At 49.7% G+C, this 16,616-nt stretch overlaps 1 pseudogene; it reads left to right on the plus strand.

The window, feature by feature from the left end:
* The window catches only part of LOC142788947 (transient receptor potential cation channel subfamily M member-like 2), a 1,303,464-nt pseudogene that overhangs the window by 789,362 nt on the left and 497,486 nt on the right, over nt 1–16,616 (plus strand).

A 16,616-nucleotide genomic window follows, 5' to 3' on the forward strand; every position in this document is an offset into this window, starting at 1 on the left:
CAGTAGTATTGCAGGGGCTACCGTGGGAGCGTAGTGCATTAATGAATTTTTGTGACGCAGCAAAATAATCGTGATGACGCAGTGTTACAAGAGGTGCAATATACCTCTACAGTTGCAGGTTACACCACATGGATGGATATGATGAACAGTACACCACATCACACACACACACATTATTTTCTAAGCATGTTACATTCGTAGAACACACCCTACAAAGCTTCTCCATCTCGCATGCACTTCTTGAATTCGTCTCGTCCTCTCGCTTCGGTATGAGCCTGTACGTGCTTAACGTTTACGGTGCACCAAACTCGAGGAAGGATGGCTTTGTTCATCTGTTGGCACAACTATGCGAATTTGGCAAACGTGTATACATCATAGGAGATCTGAATGCACCCCATCCGACTTGGGGCTATGCAACAGAAACACCTAGAAGCCGAAGACTTGCACTGGCTGTTGCGATTCATCGATGACTCTGAAGACGGAACCTGATCAACCCACTTGCTTAGGTAAAGTGTCAGCAGGGACACATGCCCTGACCTCACGATAACCAAGGGAGTTAGGCACCAATATTGGTGACAGCTTCTTTAATCTAGGCAACGATCACTGTACTAAACACAAAGCTCTAAATACTGCAGCCTCAAAATGGATCACAAAAATAACATATTGGGGTATATTTAGGCGTATTTGTATATGCACTACCCATCAAGACTCTCCCCTCTTTGAAGTTTGGATCACACAGCTTAAGTCGGAATTCAAAACAGCTACGAAACGCGTCACTCTGACGACGGAGACCAACGCCGACTAAATTTCAAGGCCGAAAGGCTGCCGCAGTGACGTCAGAGGGTGGGGTCTCAGGTACGCCGCGAACGCGGCGGAAAGCCTGTGTTTCGTTCACGTTTTAGAAGAACCAACGCTCCCGCTCTCGCCGCTGCTGCGGCTAGATTGGACCGAATAAAAGATGTGAAAAAAAAGTCTTAGTGAGCATGCTCAGTTGGCAACTGGGCCCCCAACCTCTGACGTCACTGCCGCAGCCTTTCGGCCTTGAAATTTAGTCGGTGTTGCGGAGACGCCGGACGTGAAAGGGCATCCGCTGCATCTCTAGGGTACCCGAAGAGGCTTGACACGGTGATGGCGGCGGCAGAAACATAACCGAAAACTTCGTCTCTAACGATAATTCGCATAACGTTTGCGATCGCCTCAACGGCTCACTAAGTACACCTCGAACGTTACGTGTACAGGAGCAGAGGCTAAGGCAACCTTGCAAGGCATCAAGCGTAACAGAGCACCAATGACTTACGTAGGCATCAAGCGTAACAGAGCACCAATGAGATTACGTACACACTTCTGCGTAATTTAGATGACCAGGTCATTAAGCATATAATCGCTTTTCACAACGAGCATTGGAATAACGGCCCGCTACCACAGGACTGGCGACATTCAAAAATTATACTTATTGCAAAACCTGTCAGGCCGCTACCCCTCCAGAATCTAAGAATTGTTCCTTTAACATCATGTACAGCTAAGCTCTTTGAACGCATTGTCCTTTCCCGACTGCAGTCATTTCTTAAAGACAATTACTCTTTTCGGTTGCATTCTCCTGCTACCGTCCCAGTATCTCTACACAGGAATTGTTACTACAGCTTAATGAGGACGTGTTGGATAGCCCCACTTCAAGTGAGGTCCGAGCAATTTTGGCCTTGGTTCTGAACGATGCTTCTGACAATGTCTCCCGAGACCGAATTCTTGACAATCTACGCAGACGACGACGACGCTGCTGGCCCCTTTCGCACAGACACTGAGTGTGTCCGTCACGGACACTGGGTGCGTCATTTACTGACACTGGGTGCGTCCGATGGAAACGCTGGACGCGTCTCAATGGTGGTGCTGCCCCTTCCTCCTACAGCATCTCAGCTCTTGTGAAAGGCCGGCGCATCTAGCTTCAGAGGCTTTGTCGTCCACGTTCTATACATACGTTTTAAATATAAATTTCAGTTTCATTCTGGCTGCTTTTAGCCTTGCCACAGCCTGGGTGCTCCCTGCCCACTTTTCACACTCAAGAAAATGAAAAGAAAGCGAAAAAATATAAAAAACAACTCTAGTACTCGAAAGCGCGAGCGCTGCTCGAACGTGGGTGGTGAGTCGCTTTCCCGCAAGACTTTCTAACCTAAGACGGCGTATCTTGGCGCAACTTTGCGACTTAAAAGTAGCATATACAGTAACTCTAGTTGCCATCTTTTACACGCACTTACTTTTAAGGAAGCGACGCATAAAAATAGTGATATCTCCTAGTACATTCTAAATTTTTCAGATTTCTATCTGTAAGATGATTCGGTTGACGTGACAACTATTTTGGTCGCAGTTACTAATTTGTACTGCCAAATAGAGGCCTTGCAGCCCTAGAAATTGGCTTCTAAATTCTTCTTAGGCAGACGACGTCTGCTCTTAAGCAGACGACGCACCCCTCACTCATTGCTCGCATGTTGTGCACGCGCCCAAGTAGGTGGCTTTGGGATAGGAAACGTTAGAGCAAGCGTCCGTGAATCCCTTCGAGATCTTGGCTTCCTCGCGTTGCGCCGGTGTGCGTTCACTTTTCACGCTGTAATGAAGGCGAGTGCTGAATTTTTAACATTTGTACCAGTGTTTGTTCACGATGCGGCGGAAGTATACTGTGCCGAAATGCAACAGCGAACAAGTATATCCTGCAAAGACAAGGTAATTGCCTAAACGTTTCTTGTTGCCCCAATGACAATGAGGTTTGAGACGTTGCCTTGCAGTATAGCAAGGAAAAGCCGAGAGCAGACTGGGACACATGCACCAGTGCTATTAGGGAGAGCTCGGTGGTGGCGAGGTTCTCCTGGGCAAAGCGAGACGGCTAGTGTCCTTACCTGGCTATGCTTCTTACCCTTGTCCTTGCATATCCTGCAAGGAGATGGTAATTACCCTTGAAGTTTCTTGGGGCCCCAATAAGGTTTGAGACGTTGGCTTGCAATAGAGCAAGGAAAGGCAGAGAGCAGACTGGGACACATGCACCAGTGCAATGAGGCGGAGCTCTGTGGTGGCGAGGTTCTTTTGGGCAAAGCGAAACGTACTGCCAGTGTTCTTACCTAATTTCGTGGTTTTATTCTTTCAGCATTTAACTACCTGTGAGCTGTTCACACACATACATATACGCAAATACACACACACACACACACACACACTCACACTCACACACGCGCACATACGCACAAAAAATGAATTGTACCGGATGTGATGTGGGGCAAGCAAATAAGGACAGATACTTTGGTGGCTTAAAGTAAAATTATTTACTCTTTTTATTTGCATCTAGAATTTATGGACCCGAACAGCGTAAACTTTTGAATTACAATCGACGACGCCAATGGCGGCGTTTCTGTAAAACTAGCCCTTTAACGCTGTCACTGTGAAATTTGGAGCCAGCGAGCACGCACCGGAACGACCGGCACACAACCATTTTGGCGCGAACGGCGATTCGGCGCAGTGTTACTTTGAACAAGAGCGTGGTGAGGACAGCGTGCAGGTTTTTTCTTCTCTGCTAGTGGAGTTTCATGACAGAGGGCGCGTCAGTGTTGTGCCTGATTTCGTGAAGATTTGGGGACGCCCGAGTGATCGCCGCTTTGCATCCTTAAAAATCCTTACTCTGTGCCCTCAGGTATATCTACTTCATAATGACGCATGCCACCAATGAAGAACGAGCTGCTGTGGCTCATACTCGTTTTCGCTGGAAAAGCAGAACATTTTTCATTGCTCTGGTTCCGGTCAAGGCCTGGCTGTTGGTCTTTTTAGTCACTGATGGATTTATTGATATGTGGGGTTGAACGTCCAAAAACCATCATATCAATAATAAGGACGCCATAGTGGAGGGCGCCGAAAATTTCGAAATTTCCCCTGGGGTTCCTTAACCTGCACCCAAATTTGAGCACACGGGCCTAGAGCATTTCTGCCTCCATCGGAAATGCAGCCGCCGCAGCCGGGATTCGATCCCATGGTGTGCGGGTCAGAAGCCGAGTACCTTTGCCACTAGACCACCGCGGTGGGGCTTGTTTTACTCGCTACATTAGTGGTGGAGACGCTGCGTATGTGTACTTCGGCTGTGTCAGCCACCTTGGAGACAGCTACATCGCTCAGGCCAAGAAGCAGCCGCCGCCTTCGTGGGTTACTCCTTGACTTTGGTCCCTTGGCATCGACACTCAGAAAGATGGCAACTCCGATGACAAGCCAGGTTGTCAAAACCAGCGATGCCCATGGTTCTCCTCTCGCGCATGTTTTCCATGCGCCACAGACACCAAACTTGTTTCATGGAGACATCTTCGAGGATGTTGACTGGCTCGACCACTTTCATCGCGTTGCAGTATCAACGAATAAGATGATGTTCGCAAGTTGCGCCGAGTTTACTTCTACTTGGAGTATTATGCAAAGGCATGGTACGAGAATCACCAGGCCTCCTTTGCGACATGGCAAGATTAGCCGACAGCTCCGTGATGCGAACCACAACATCAAGAGAAAGAAGAGCGCTGAGCAAGCCATATCATGCGGACACCAGCGGCCAAACGAACGAGTTTCTATGTTTGTCGAAGACATGCTTCGACTCTTCTGGCGTGCTGATCTTGCCATGCCGGAGGATAGCAAGGACACGGCATTTCATGCGTGGAGTAACAGAACAGCTTATAGCGGGACTCGTGCGCAATCTACCAACGACAGTCGCTGAGTACGTCAGTGAGGCAACCACGATTGAGCATGCTCTGCAACAGTGGTCATCACAATACGAACACCACATCCTGGCCACCACATGCTCTATCGGCTCTGACAGCGAGAGACAGGCCCTCACTGACTTCATTCGAAGTATCGTGTGGGACGAATCGTGAAAGATTCAGCCAGTGGGATCTCAGCCATGTGCGCCAGCCTTCGCGGATGCAATGAGACAAGAAGTCCGGCAGGCAGTCGCACCACTGGCACCAATGGCACCTGAGGCACCAGTCCTGACATATGCTGCAGCTTTGCAAATCCCCTGCGCCACTAACTACATGTCCTACTATGTGACCATTGTACCAGGCCATGCACCCATTCGAAGGCACTTCCTCGAGTCCGCCTCCCGGCTCAAGGTTTCCGAACGCACCCTCCCCTCTGCCGTCTGCCTCGAGACAAAGTGCTAGCAAGGCAAGTGCGTGGCGCACCTCGGATAACCGTCTACTCTGCTACAAGTGCGGCGAACCGGGTAACGTGTACCGGAACTGTCAATACCGTCACCTATGTCTCTGCGAATTCCACCTTGATGCTCGATGCCCACGCTACGATGAGCGCCCACGCGAAATCAAAGCCCATCTTACCGGCCAGCAAGCTTTTTCGACTAATCAGCTCCACCAATCGAGATCACCATCGCATCGCCGGTCTACGTCACCCAGCTTGCCCTCATCGTATTCCGCTCCTTTTAGGAGCCAGCCACCAAGTTGCTGTTTTTACTGTCCCCACTGGGGACACTAGAAACGGCGACCTCTGGGGATGAAGTTGCGGCCTGGCAAATAGTTATAGACCCTCCCTTGACGACCATTCCGGTTTTTCAGCGTTCTCCGAGTTCACAAAGATTGTTTCTTCGAAATCGCCGTCTTCGTCGGCAATCATGCTGTCGACGCCATCATTGAAACCGGCGCCTTCTATTCCGGGATGAGCGCCACACTGGCATCTAAACTGAAGAAGGGTACCGCGTCATGGCAAGAATCCCAGTTGCGCACGGCAGGTGGCCATCTGGCGATGCCTACTGGTATGTGCACGGCACGCCTTCGCATTCATACGTCGACGTTTACGGGGTCTTTCCTAGTATTGTGCGTGTGCTCTCGGTCAATCATTCTGAGAATGGACTTTCTTCGTGAATAAGGCGCAGTAATGGCCCTCCGCATTCACTGTGTTAGGCCTCTTGCTCTAGTCTGATGCCAAGGCCGCGCATACTACACAGATCTGCCTCAATAGATCAGCCGAATTGCACTCACGATCTACCGCATCACGCGAGAGGCCCCGGTGAGACTGTCACCCACTTAGCATAAGCACTCATAGATAGTCGGCTCACTTGTCACGTATTGTATCCCAATCTGACAGTTGCTCAAACCGAAAACTTAGACAGCTTTCGACTTACAGCTGCGAAGGTGACTCTCAACTTGCCTCCACAAAAATCTACGCAACGCCGCCTTCTACTCGTGGTCCACAACAGCGTGACTGAACTGCTCGGGGCCCAGCACAATAGCGAGCTACGACGTCTCAGTCAGACTCATCAGGGCTGTGTCATTCTGTCTCGTCTTCGTTTGCCCATTTCCGAAAAACCCACACAAGTTCCTCAGCATAAACTTTCCCTCACGCCTGGTGTTGTCATCAAAGTGGCTCTGATGCCACGCAACGTAGATCCTCACCATGACATAGGTCGTTGACGTGGCCGAGTTGAAGCTATAACGTGCATCTTTGGTGATGGTACCACAAATACACAGATCCTCGACGCTGATACAGCACGTTACCTAGAGAATCAAGTAGCGTGTTTAGCCATAATAGACAACACAAACGCCCTCGTGGCGTTTTCCACAGTATGCATTACACACAGTAATTACACAGAAAAGGCGCTATTTCTCTGGCTCTTGTTCCAGCAACAGCATTCTCACACGACTCCCCCCGTCTTTATAACAGACTCACACGCTGCTAGCCATACCATCACTCAAGGACGTGTGGCAGTCCTTACACACAGAATCTTTCAATCTGTCTCATTGTATGCAATATGCCCGTTGCTTATCGTCTGGACTGCAGGGCACGCCTATCTCGATGGTAATGAACGCGTTGTTGCAATAGCCCGAGGTCTGACCGGCCGGGCACTACTTGAGGAGCTGTTCAACCCAGACGATGCACAAAAAGAACCACTAAACTAAAAGACGCTGGATTAGTGCCGCAACAGCCAGTATACATATCATCCTCCTCACCCTTCAGTAAACAGAGCATATGCTGCCGCACCGCGGTTAGTGCAGAGCAATTCATTTCCATGCTCACACATTCTCAATTGCTTTTATTCAAATTTGTACCCCTCCAACTGCATTTTCCGTGGATCTGTACTAACAGTATATCACTCTACGTGGAAGTGCTCTACTCCACAGGCTGTTACTCCAATCCAACCCCACCCTTTACTCTTGGTTGTCTGCACTGCTCAGCTTACGTTGGCAGACGCGGCAGCAAGCTTGCTGATCGAGATGGCTCGTAGAATCACGCACGGCGATGGAGCTCTCGACTGAGGGCCCCACCCAATGAAAGCTCTCTCGATGTACGTTCGCCACTAAATGCTTGGTTTCTCCCTCTCGGCTGATTTGGTCAGTTTCGTTCTGAAATTTCGCTACAGTCCCAAGTCTCCATCATTCAGTTTGTCTTCGCTGATTCTGTGTGATTCTATAGGCGTTGATCTAGGATTTAGCCAAGTAGATCAGCCTCAACACTCATAACCTTCAGTTTGCTACTGCTTACTTTGTCGGCGTGGACAGTAAGTTTTGCTGAATAAATCCGTTTCAAATTACATGGTGTCAAGTTTCTTTCTACCTATTCTGTCGGCGTGGCTCAGTCATTTCGCAAAACAAATGTAGTTCAAATCTCATAGGATTTTGTTTGTCCCTACTCATTCTGTCATGATGGGCATTAACAGCGTACAAACTCATGGGATGAAGAGAAGAGAGACAAAGAATCGCTGACTCTCAACTGCAGAAGACATTGAAAGATACACATTATCTGAACACATAACATAAAAACACAGAACATGCGCAGAGGGGCCTGCCAAAAACCGTGTCGACGTCATTATTAATTTTACGCTACGGTTAACTGCGCAGGCGCGACATATTCCATTCAAATAAACACGCTACTGATTAGGATTTCTTCTTTTTTATGTAAAGATATTGTAAGGCAGTGTTTTGGCTGCAAAACACTTCTTTTACTTGCCGAGCCTCTGCCCCACAACAGAGGTCAGACTGATGATGATGAGTATGTACATATGATAAGATGACGCGTATGAAGAATGCTCACACTTATTTTCCACCCACGCGTGAGCGGCCAGCCCGGACGCGTCTTAGACGGAAACGGAACGTCGAACGAATGGCTTCAGACGTGATACGTGGACAATCTTCGAAGCACGACAGTGACGATCCGAAGAAAGGTCGGTGGGAGTGACACAATAGTTCACTGGGGACGTTTGTTCATTGATTGCATAGGGCCCAATGAAGCGTGACTGAAACTTGTCACACAATCCTGGAGTACGAATGGGCGTCCAAAGCAACACTTCATCCCCCGGACTGAAGGAGACGTCGCGATGAGAGCTGTCGTAGCGTTGCTTGCGATTTTGCTGATTGGCTTCTGTATTAAGGCGAGCCCGTTGCCGACATTCTTCGAGCCTTAAATGAACTGCTCTGATACGGTTGCCGAGGCGTCGGTTGGCACATTTAGGAAAGAGACGTCGATGGTGAATGTCGGTGAACGGCCGTACATGAGGTAGAAAGGTGAGTAGCCAGTAGCTCTTTGAACAGCGGTGTTATGGGCAAATGTCACAAAAGGCAAAACGGGATCCTAGTTTTCGTGGTTTGATGCGATGTACAACGACCACATGTCTGTTAGTGTCCGATGAAATCTCTGTCAGCCTATTAGTTAGGGGTGGTAGGCTGACGTCGTCTTATGTACTGTGCCACAGGTTGTAAGCAGGGTTTCGATTATGGTGGAAAGGAATATCTTGCCGCGGTCACTCAGGAGAACGCGAGGTGCACCGTGACACAATACAATGGCGTTGAGAAAAAAGTCTGTGACGTCTGAAGCAGAACTTGTGCGTAGTGCAGCAGTCTCTGCGTACCTTTTCAGGTTGTCGACAGCAGTCACAATCCAAAGATTACTTGCTGGCGTGATGGGGAGAGGTCCGAGTGGGTCTATGCCAACGATGACAAAAGGAGTCTCGGGACACGGGATAGGTTGCAGAAGGCCAGCAGGAGAAGAAGCTGGTCGCTTCCGCTGTTGACACAGATGGCAAGATGCAACGTACTTGGCCACAAAGGTAGAGTGCCCGGCCAGAAGAAACGGTTTCTGATGCGGCTTTGTGTTTTATGAAATCCCAAGTTGCCTGCACATGGGTCGTCGTGAAAGGCTTCGAGGACTTGATGACGTAGAGAACGCGGAAGTACTGGAACCCAGCGGTCTCCATCAGTAGTGTAAACGTAACGATGGAGCACATTGTTATCGAGCCTGAATTGCCGTAGTTGTCGGCGCAATCGAGCATTAGGAGTAGGTGATATGCCATTTAGGCGTTGGATAATTCGATTGCAATATAGATTATCACGCTGGCGTGTGGCTAACTTGGTGTAGCGATTTGAAGCCAGCGTTCCGATAACCGCAAGGTGTGATAATGTGAGGGGTGACGCAGTGCCTTGCCCACTAGACGAGCAATCGGTTGACGTACTTAATGATGGCACTGGAAGGAGGCAGTGAGAGAGAGCATCTGCATCTTGGTGTCTTTTGCCAGACTTATAGATGACGTCAAAATCGTACTCTTGCAGGCGGAGCACCCAACGACCGAGGTGACCAGACAAGTTTCTCAGTGTCGATAGCCAGCACAAGGCGTGGTGGTCTGTAATCACTGTGAAGTGGCGTCCGTAAAGATACGGTTGAAATTTTTGTATGGCTCAAACGACAGCGAGGCATTACTGCTCAGTTATGGATTAGTTCTGTTCAGCAGCCGTAAGAGCACAACTAGCATATGCTATAACTCTTTCCCGTGAAGTGGCATCCCACTGTAGAAGAACTGCACCAATGACACGGCCACTCGCGTCGGTGGGGAGACATGTAGGTGCGTTCTCGTCAACAGGGCACAGAACAGGGTCCGACGTTGAAGCATTCTTGAGGGCTTGAACGGCACGCTCGCAGTCGGCGTTCCAAGCGATAGTTGATTCGGATGTCAGCAGCTTGTGCAGTGGCGACGCGATGGCAGCAAAATGACTAATAAGGCAGCGGAAGTAGGATGCCAGGTCCAGGAAACTTCGTAGGTAATTCTGATTTTCTGGCCGAGGGAAGAGTATCACGGCAGCAAGCTTGTCAGGATCCGGACGAACGCCCTCTTTGCTGACAAAGTGGCCCAACACCTTGATGTTCTTGTTGGCGACGTGGCATTTTTTTTGTTTAGCTGAAGTCTAGCACTGTAAATACACGTCAAAACTTCGTCCAAACAATCAAGATGCTGACGAAAAGAAGAGGAGAAAATGACGATGTCATCTAGATAACAGAGACATGTTTTCCATTTTAGGCCGCGAAGAAATGTGTCAATCATGCGTTCATACGTGGCAGGAGCGTTACATAAACCGAAAGGCAGGACGCTGAATTTGTACAGCCCGTCTGGTGCTGCAAAGGCAATTTTTTCTTTGTCCGCTTCGTGCATAAGTATTTGCCAATAACCAGACCGTAAATCGAGGCTAAAGAAAAGTTCAGCGCCTAGGAGGAAGTCAAGTGCGTCATCAACTCGTGGCATCGGGTACACGTCTTTGCGCGTGATCTTATTAGGTGCTAGATAATCGACGCAGAATCGTACCAAACCATCCTTTTTTCGGAGTAGCATTACAGGTGATGACCACGACCTGGATGAAGGCCGGATAACATCTCGTTTCAGCAACGTTGTCTTCGATGATTTTCCGCTCTGCGGACGACATTCGATATGGGCGGCGGCATACAATTGTATTGTCTTCCATTTCAATTTGATGCATGGTGACGAAAGTGCGACTCGAAAGCTTGGCATTGACATCAAATTACGCACTGTGTTTTTGCAGCACACCCAAAAGTTCTTGTTTTTGCGCTGACGTGAGATCGAGATTTATTGTGGCTTTTAAAGCAGCCGTTGTAGCCTGGTCATCAGTACTCCTAAAGAAAAATGGCGAATCTCCGTGAAGGGGCACCAGAGAAAGTGGTTCGGTATCTGTGAAGCAAACCACACTGGTGCCCTGGGGCAGTGCAACAGGCAATGAAGTGGGGTGAACTGCCGTAACTAATGCTCTGCCATCACGAACGCGCACCAGGCTAGGAGCGATGGTAAGTCCACCAGAGATGTAACGGCCACATGGTGCTAGGAATACATCACCAGTATCGATCCTATCTCATGTCAGGGTGCTCATTACCTGGAGGAATAAAACAGTCATCAGCGGTGACGAAACGCTGCCGATGGGCATAGTTATCAAACGAAGCGCAGTATCTGACATGTGAATGACCCTCTGACGGCATGATATCACGGCTGAAGCTGAGGAGAGAAAGTCCCATCCTAAAATGAGCGCATTGGTACACGATGAGAGAACAAAGAACTGTATATGGTGAAGGATGCCCTCAATAAAAACTCGTACCGTGCAAGCACCAGAAGGCTGAACAAAAACCGCATTAGAACAGCGACGGGGAGGGCCATCATATGGTGTCTTCACTTTGCGGAAATGGGAACACAAGTCCACACTAATCAATTAGAGCGATGAACCTGTGTCCACCAAGGCTTCTGTCTATATACCCTCAACACACACTGAAAGTACATTTGAGGGGCGTTCGGGAGGAGTTCGATGCAGTCCGCCAAATGCAGCTTTGCCTCCTGAAGCTGCACTGTTTCGTTTTCCGGGTGATGATCAGACGCCGTGGTAGCCGGAGGAAGTGGTGACGAGGAACGACGGCGCAAGGAGCTGAAGGTGCTGGCTACACCGAAGTGCTGTGGAGAGGGTGAGTGGCGTCGGTAAAGTTAGTATGGGTGACGATGTTGTGGAGAGGGAGCAAACTCATCCTTCTCGTATTCACCATAGCCAGGCCTTTCTTCTTGTTGACATCGACGACATAACCTTGATACGTGGCCGCGTATTCCGCAATAATAGCAAATAGGTCGAGGTGGACGCCAGGCTTGAAACGAAAGAGGCGTTGCTCTTTGAGCAAAGACATTCAGTGAAGGCTGCATAGTTAACCCATACTGCGGTGATTGCTGAGGAGGTGATGCTGCAACCACCTGAGAGTACGTCGGCTTTGGAGTGGTATGCGAGCTCGGGACTTGCTGACACGTCTTGGACGCTAGTTCTTTCCTCACAATGTTGCAGAGGCTGCCTGTAGAAGGCGTCATGTGGAGCTCATAAGATGACGAGGTGGCTTGGAGTAGCAGCTCCTCGCGGATCATAGACCGTATCAACACACGGAGCTTACCGTCATGCGTTGGCCTGATATCTGCTGTTTCGGGTTTCAAACGTATAGGTTAAAGGATTGATTGATTTGTGGGGTTTAACGTCCCAAAACCACCATATGATTATGAGAGACGCCATAGTGGAGGGCTCTGGAAATTTCGACCACCTGGGGTACTTTAACGTGCATCAAAATCTGAGTACACGGGCCTATAACATTTCCGCCTCCATCGGAAATGCAGCCGCCACAGCCGGGATTTGATCCCGCGACCTGCGGGTCAGTAGCCGAGTACCTTAGCCACTAGACCACCGTGGCGGGGCGTATAGGTGGAAGGTCATCGAGTCGCTTACACGTACTGATGATATCGGCGACCGTGGTCGGGTTCCTTGCCGCTAGAGCATTAAATTCGACGGCGCCTATGCCCTTTAGCGAATGGCGAACGCGGTCATGCTCCGCCATCGAGCTGTCAACGCGACGGCGTAGGGCGAGGACATCTTCAATGTACGATGTGTAGGACTCGCCGGAGTGCTGGACACGTTCAGCAAGCTTCCGTTTGGCGATGTCTGCACGTACAGAAGGTTTGGGAAATATCTGACGGAGCTGCTGCTTAAAAGTAGGCCAGTCTGGGAAATCCAGCTGATGGTTGAGAAATCATGTCTTAGCGACACCCGTCAGGTAGAAAGGTACACGGGACAGCTTCACAGAATCATGCCAACAGTTAAGCGCACTCACACTGTCGTACTCATCTAACCAGTCTTCAACGTCTTCACCGCAAAGACCGGGGAACATGGGGGGATCTTTTTGAGGGGTGGTGACAATTCAAGAAGGCATGCCCAGGGGTGCAGGCGGGGTGGATGGAGCCGTGTTGTTGTGCTCGTCTTGCGACATGACGGTAGGTTGACTGCGCAGACGGCGACCTGACCGGAGCTCCAGGGATGGTTTGTAGTCGAAGATAACGAAAAAGCACTGCAGGGAAAGGACCAGGGGTTTGGAAAGCACTCTCCACCACTTGTTAGGCAACGTTTTGGCTGCAAAACACTTCTTTTACTTGCCGAGCCTCTGCCCCACAACACAGGTCAGACTGATGATGATGATTATGTACATATTGTTATAGTTGTGGTGGACGTGCTGGGTAATCGACACCCGAAGACGGAAGGTGAACTGCAAGTTCTTCGACGGAGCCGTCGCATTGCTGGACTTCCACCGAATCCATCTGGGCTGGACATGTCCCACAACGCAAATGAACACCGACCCCTCTCGACTCCTGCGCCGACCAGTTCGGCTCCACAACTGAGAGATGCTCGTCCCTTTGCCGGCAGACCAGATGAAGACGTCGAGGCTTGGCTCATCCATTACAAACGGGTGAGCGCCGCTAACAAATGGGATGCCGCTTCTCAGCTTTTGTACGTCGTGTTCTTTCTGACCGATACTGCATTAATGTGGTACGAGAATCGGGAGGAAACGCTAACGACGTGGGACAGATTTGTTTCTGAAATCAAAGAGCGTTTCGGCGACCCAACAACGATAAAAAAAGAGCAGAACAGACGCTAATGCAACGCGCTCAAGTGCCAGGTGAAACTTGCACGACCTACATTGAGGAAGTCATAAAGCTATGTAGGACCATTGACTCCGGAATGTCTGAGGAAGACAAAGTCGGGCACATTCTAAAAAAAATCGCCGAGGATGTTTACAGTTTCCTCATCGCGAAAGACACCTTGACATCTGTCACCGATGTCATTCGTCATTGCCGCAATTTTGAGCAACTAAAGACGAGGCGCATCACGCCAAAGTTCGGCAGGCTGCCCAATGTGACGACCATCGCGAGCATAGACAGCAACCAGGCACTTGATCTTGCAACAACAATCCGGCAGATCGTACGTGAAGAACTCGGCCTGTACGCGCAAGTGGCAAACCGCCCAAGCACTCATCCTCCCTATCAGCCACCAGAGTTCGAGCGAAACGTTGCTTCATTCTCCTCGCACCGAGTGGCGGAGGGCTTTGAGGATTCTGATGCCACACCTCAGTATCAGCCACGTCTATACGATAGAAGCCCTGCCTATGACGCACGATCACGACGAGCACAGCCACATTCTTATACTCAGGGTTCTCAGCCGGACTACGTCCCGCTGCGGCAAGGACAGTACCAACCCTACTACCAAGATGTGACTTACGACGGATACAATGAATTCCAGAGAGTGGCAGAAACCCGTTCTTTGCGTGATAACGAACTTCCTCACCGACAGCAGCGGCCCAGGATTCGTTCCATTCAAGATAGTATAAACCGTGACCCTCCCGTGTGCTACAACTGTGGTTTCACTGGGCATATTGCTCGGTATTGCCGCCAACAACGGCGCCAATCACGAAGGACACCAGCCATGTCTTCGCCACCAAGACCCGGTGCTTCATATGACCAGCGGACAACGGACTTGTTTCCAAGGGACCGTTTTTTGCGCGAGACCAGACGCAATGATTCGCCAGCATCCGAGCGGAGTTTGACACCACCATCCAACCGTTCTCGTCGCTCGCCGTCTCCTCTGCGTCGTTCTTCTCCGCCGCCGGGAAACTAGCATCCGCGGCCAATGGAGGTGAGGTCGCCGGACGGTCTTTTCAAGATATACCTCTGCCTATTGTTATGATCAAAAACAAAGTGAATGTGTTGATTGATGGAATACCGACGATGGCGTTAGTTGACACTGGGGCGACTGTGTCTGTGATGAGCCTCGCCTTCAGAAACCGCTTAGGTCGCAAAGTTATGTTTTCATGGGACGATACAATCACCTTTCGTGGTGTAGGTGGCGAGTGGCTTAATCCTCTTGGTGTATGTGCTGTCAGTGTTTCATTGGCTGGAAAAGTATTTGTATCGGAATTTCTGGTTTTATCTCGTTGTTCGCACGATGTCATTCTTGGTATCGATTTCCTGGAACAATGCGGTGCTTCCGTTGACTGTGGTAGTGGGGAAATATCACTAAACAATTTGTTTCCACCGTCGCTTTCCGAAGAAGACTACCGTGGCGAAGACAGGAACACACTTAGTGTGATTGATGAAGTGATACCACCATCTTGGTGCCTGACACCCGTTCAGTCTCTTCCACAGCGGTTGATGATGCTTGTGTTGACCTCGTAGTGGGGCCTCTGCGCAAGAATTGTTTGAAGAAGGACATACTTGTGCCTTGTTCTGTTGTGTGCATGACGAAAGGAGTAGCAACATTGTGGGCGCTGAACTGTTCTGCCACGCCGGTTGTGCTTCCTCGCGGGATGAAGATAGCTCTCTTTGATGAAGCCTCATGCAACTCGATAGCAGCAATAGCTACGGACCTCCCCACTTCTTCCTCTGCTTGTGATATTCGCCATAATGAAGATCTAATGCTCGCTATGATCAGCAAGACTCTCAGTACGACGGAACGGCAAGCGCTGGTGCAGGTCCTTTCCCGGCATGTTGCTGCTTTCGACTTCAAACATAGAGATGCACCCCTTCAGTTACCCTCGTTCCGCACTCGTCACAGAATAGACACTGGCTCTGCACACCCCATCCGCCAAAAGCCTTACCGAGTGTCATCCTCTGAGCGCAAAGTTATCGCCGAACAAGTAAAGGACATGATGAACAAAGGGGTCGTGCAAGAGTCGTCCAGCCCGTGGGCAGCCCCGGTAATTCTTGTCAGGAAAAAGGATGGTTCCTGGAGATTCTGCGTAGATTACAGGCGTCTAAACACTGTGACGAAGAAAGATGTATATCCCTTACCACGGATTGATGACGTCATAGATTGCTTGCATGCCGCTTCCTATTTTTCAACGCTTGATTTACGGTCAGGTTATTGGCAAATACCTATGGAACCCAGCGACAAAGAAAAGACTGCTTTCATAACTCCGGATGGCTTATTTGAATTTAATGTCATGCCTTTTGGCCTTTGTAATGCTCCAGCCACCTTTGAAAGATTTATGGACACAGTATTACGTGGTCTAAAATGGGAGATATGCATGTGCTACCTTGACGATGTTGTGATCTTTGGCCGCACGTTTGAGGAACATAACAACCGTCTCAGTCTTGTTCTCGACTGCATCGAAAAAGCCGGGCTGGTTCTGAATTCTAAAAAATGTCGCTTTGGCGAACGTCAAACTCTCGTGCTGGGGCACTTGGTCGACAAGGATGGCGTCAGACCCGATCCTCGCAAGATAGAAGCAGTGAGCTCTTTTAAATCACCGCAGTCCGCACGAGAACTTCGCTCATTTGTCGGCCTATGCTCATATTTTCGTCGTTTTGTTCCACGATTTGCGGAGATCGTGTATCCGCTGACAAACGTCTTGCGACAGGATGCAACCTTCAACTGGACACCAGAGTGTGACGCCGCATTCTCACAACTTAAGTTTGTACTAACGTCAGCACCACTGTTGCGTCACTTCGATCCATCTTGCCCGACTGAGGTCCACAT

Source organism: Rhipicephalus microplus, chromosome 2 (genome assembly GCF_043290135.1).
Source record: "Rhipicephalus microplus isolate Deutch F79 chromosome 2, USDA_Rmic, whole genome shotgun sequence".
Classification (NCBI taxonomy): domain Eukaryota; kingdom Metazoa; phylum Arthropoda; class Arachnida; order Ixodida; family Ixodidae; genus Rhipicephalus; species Rhipicephalus microplus.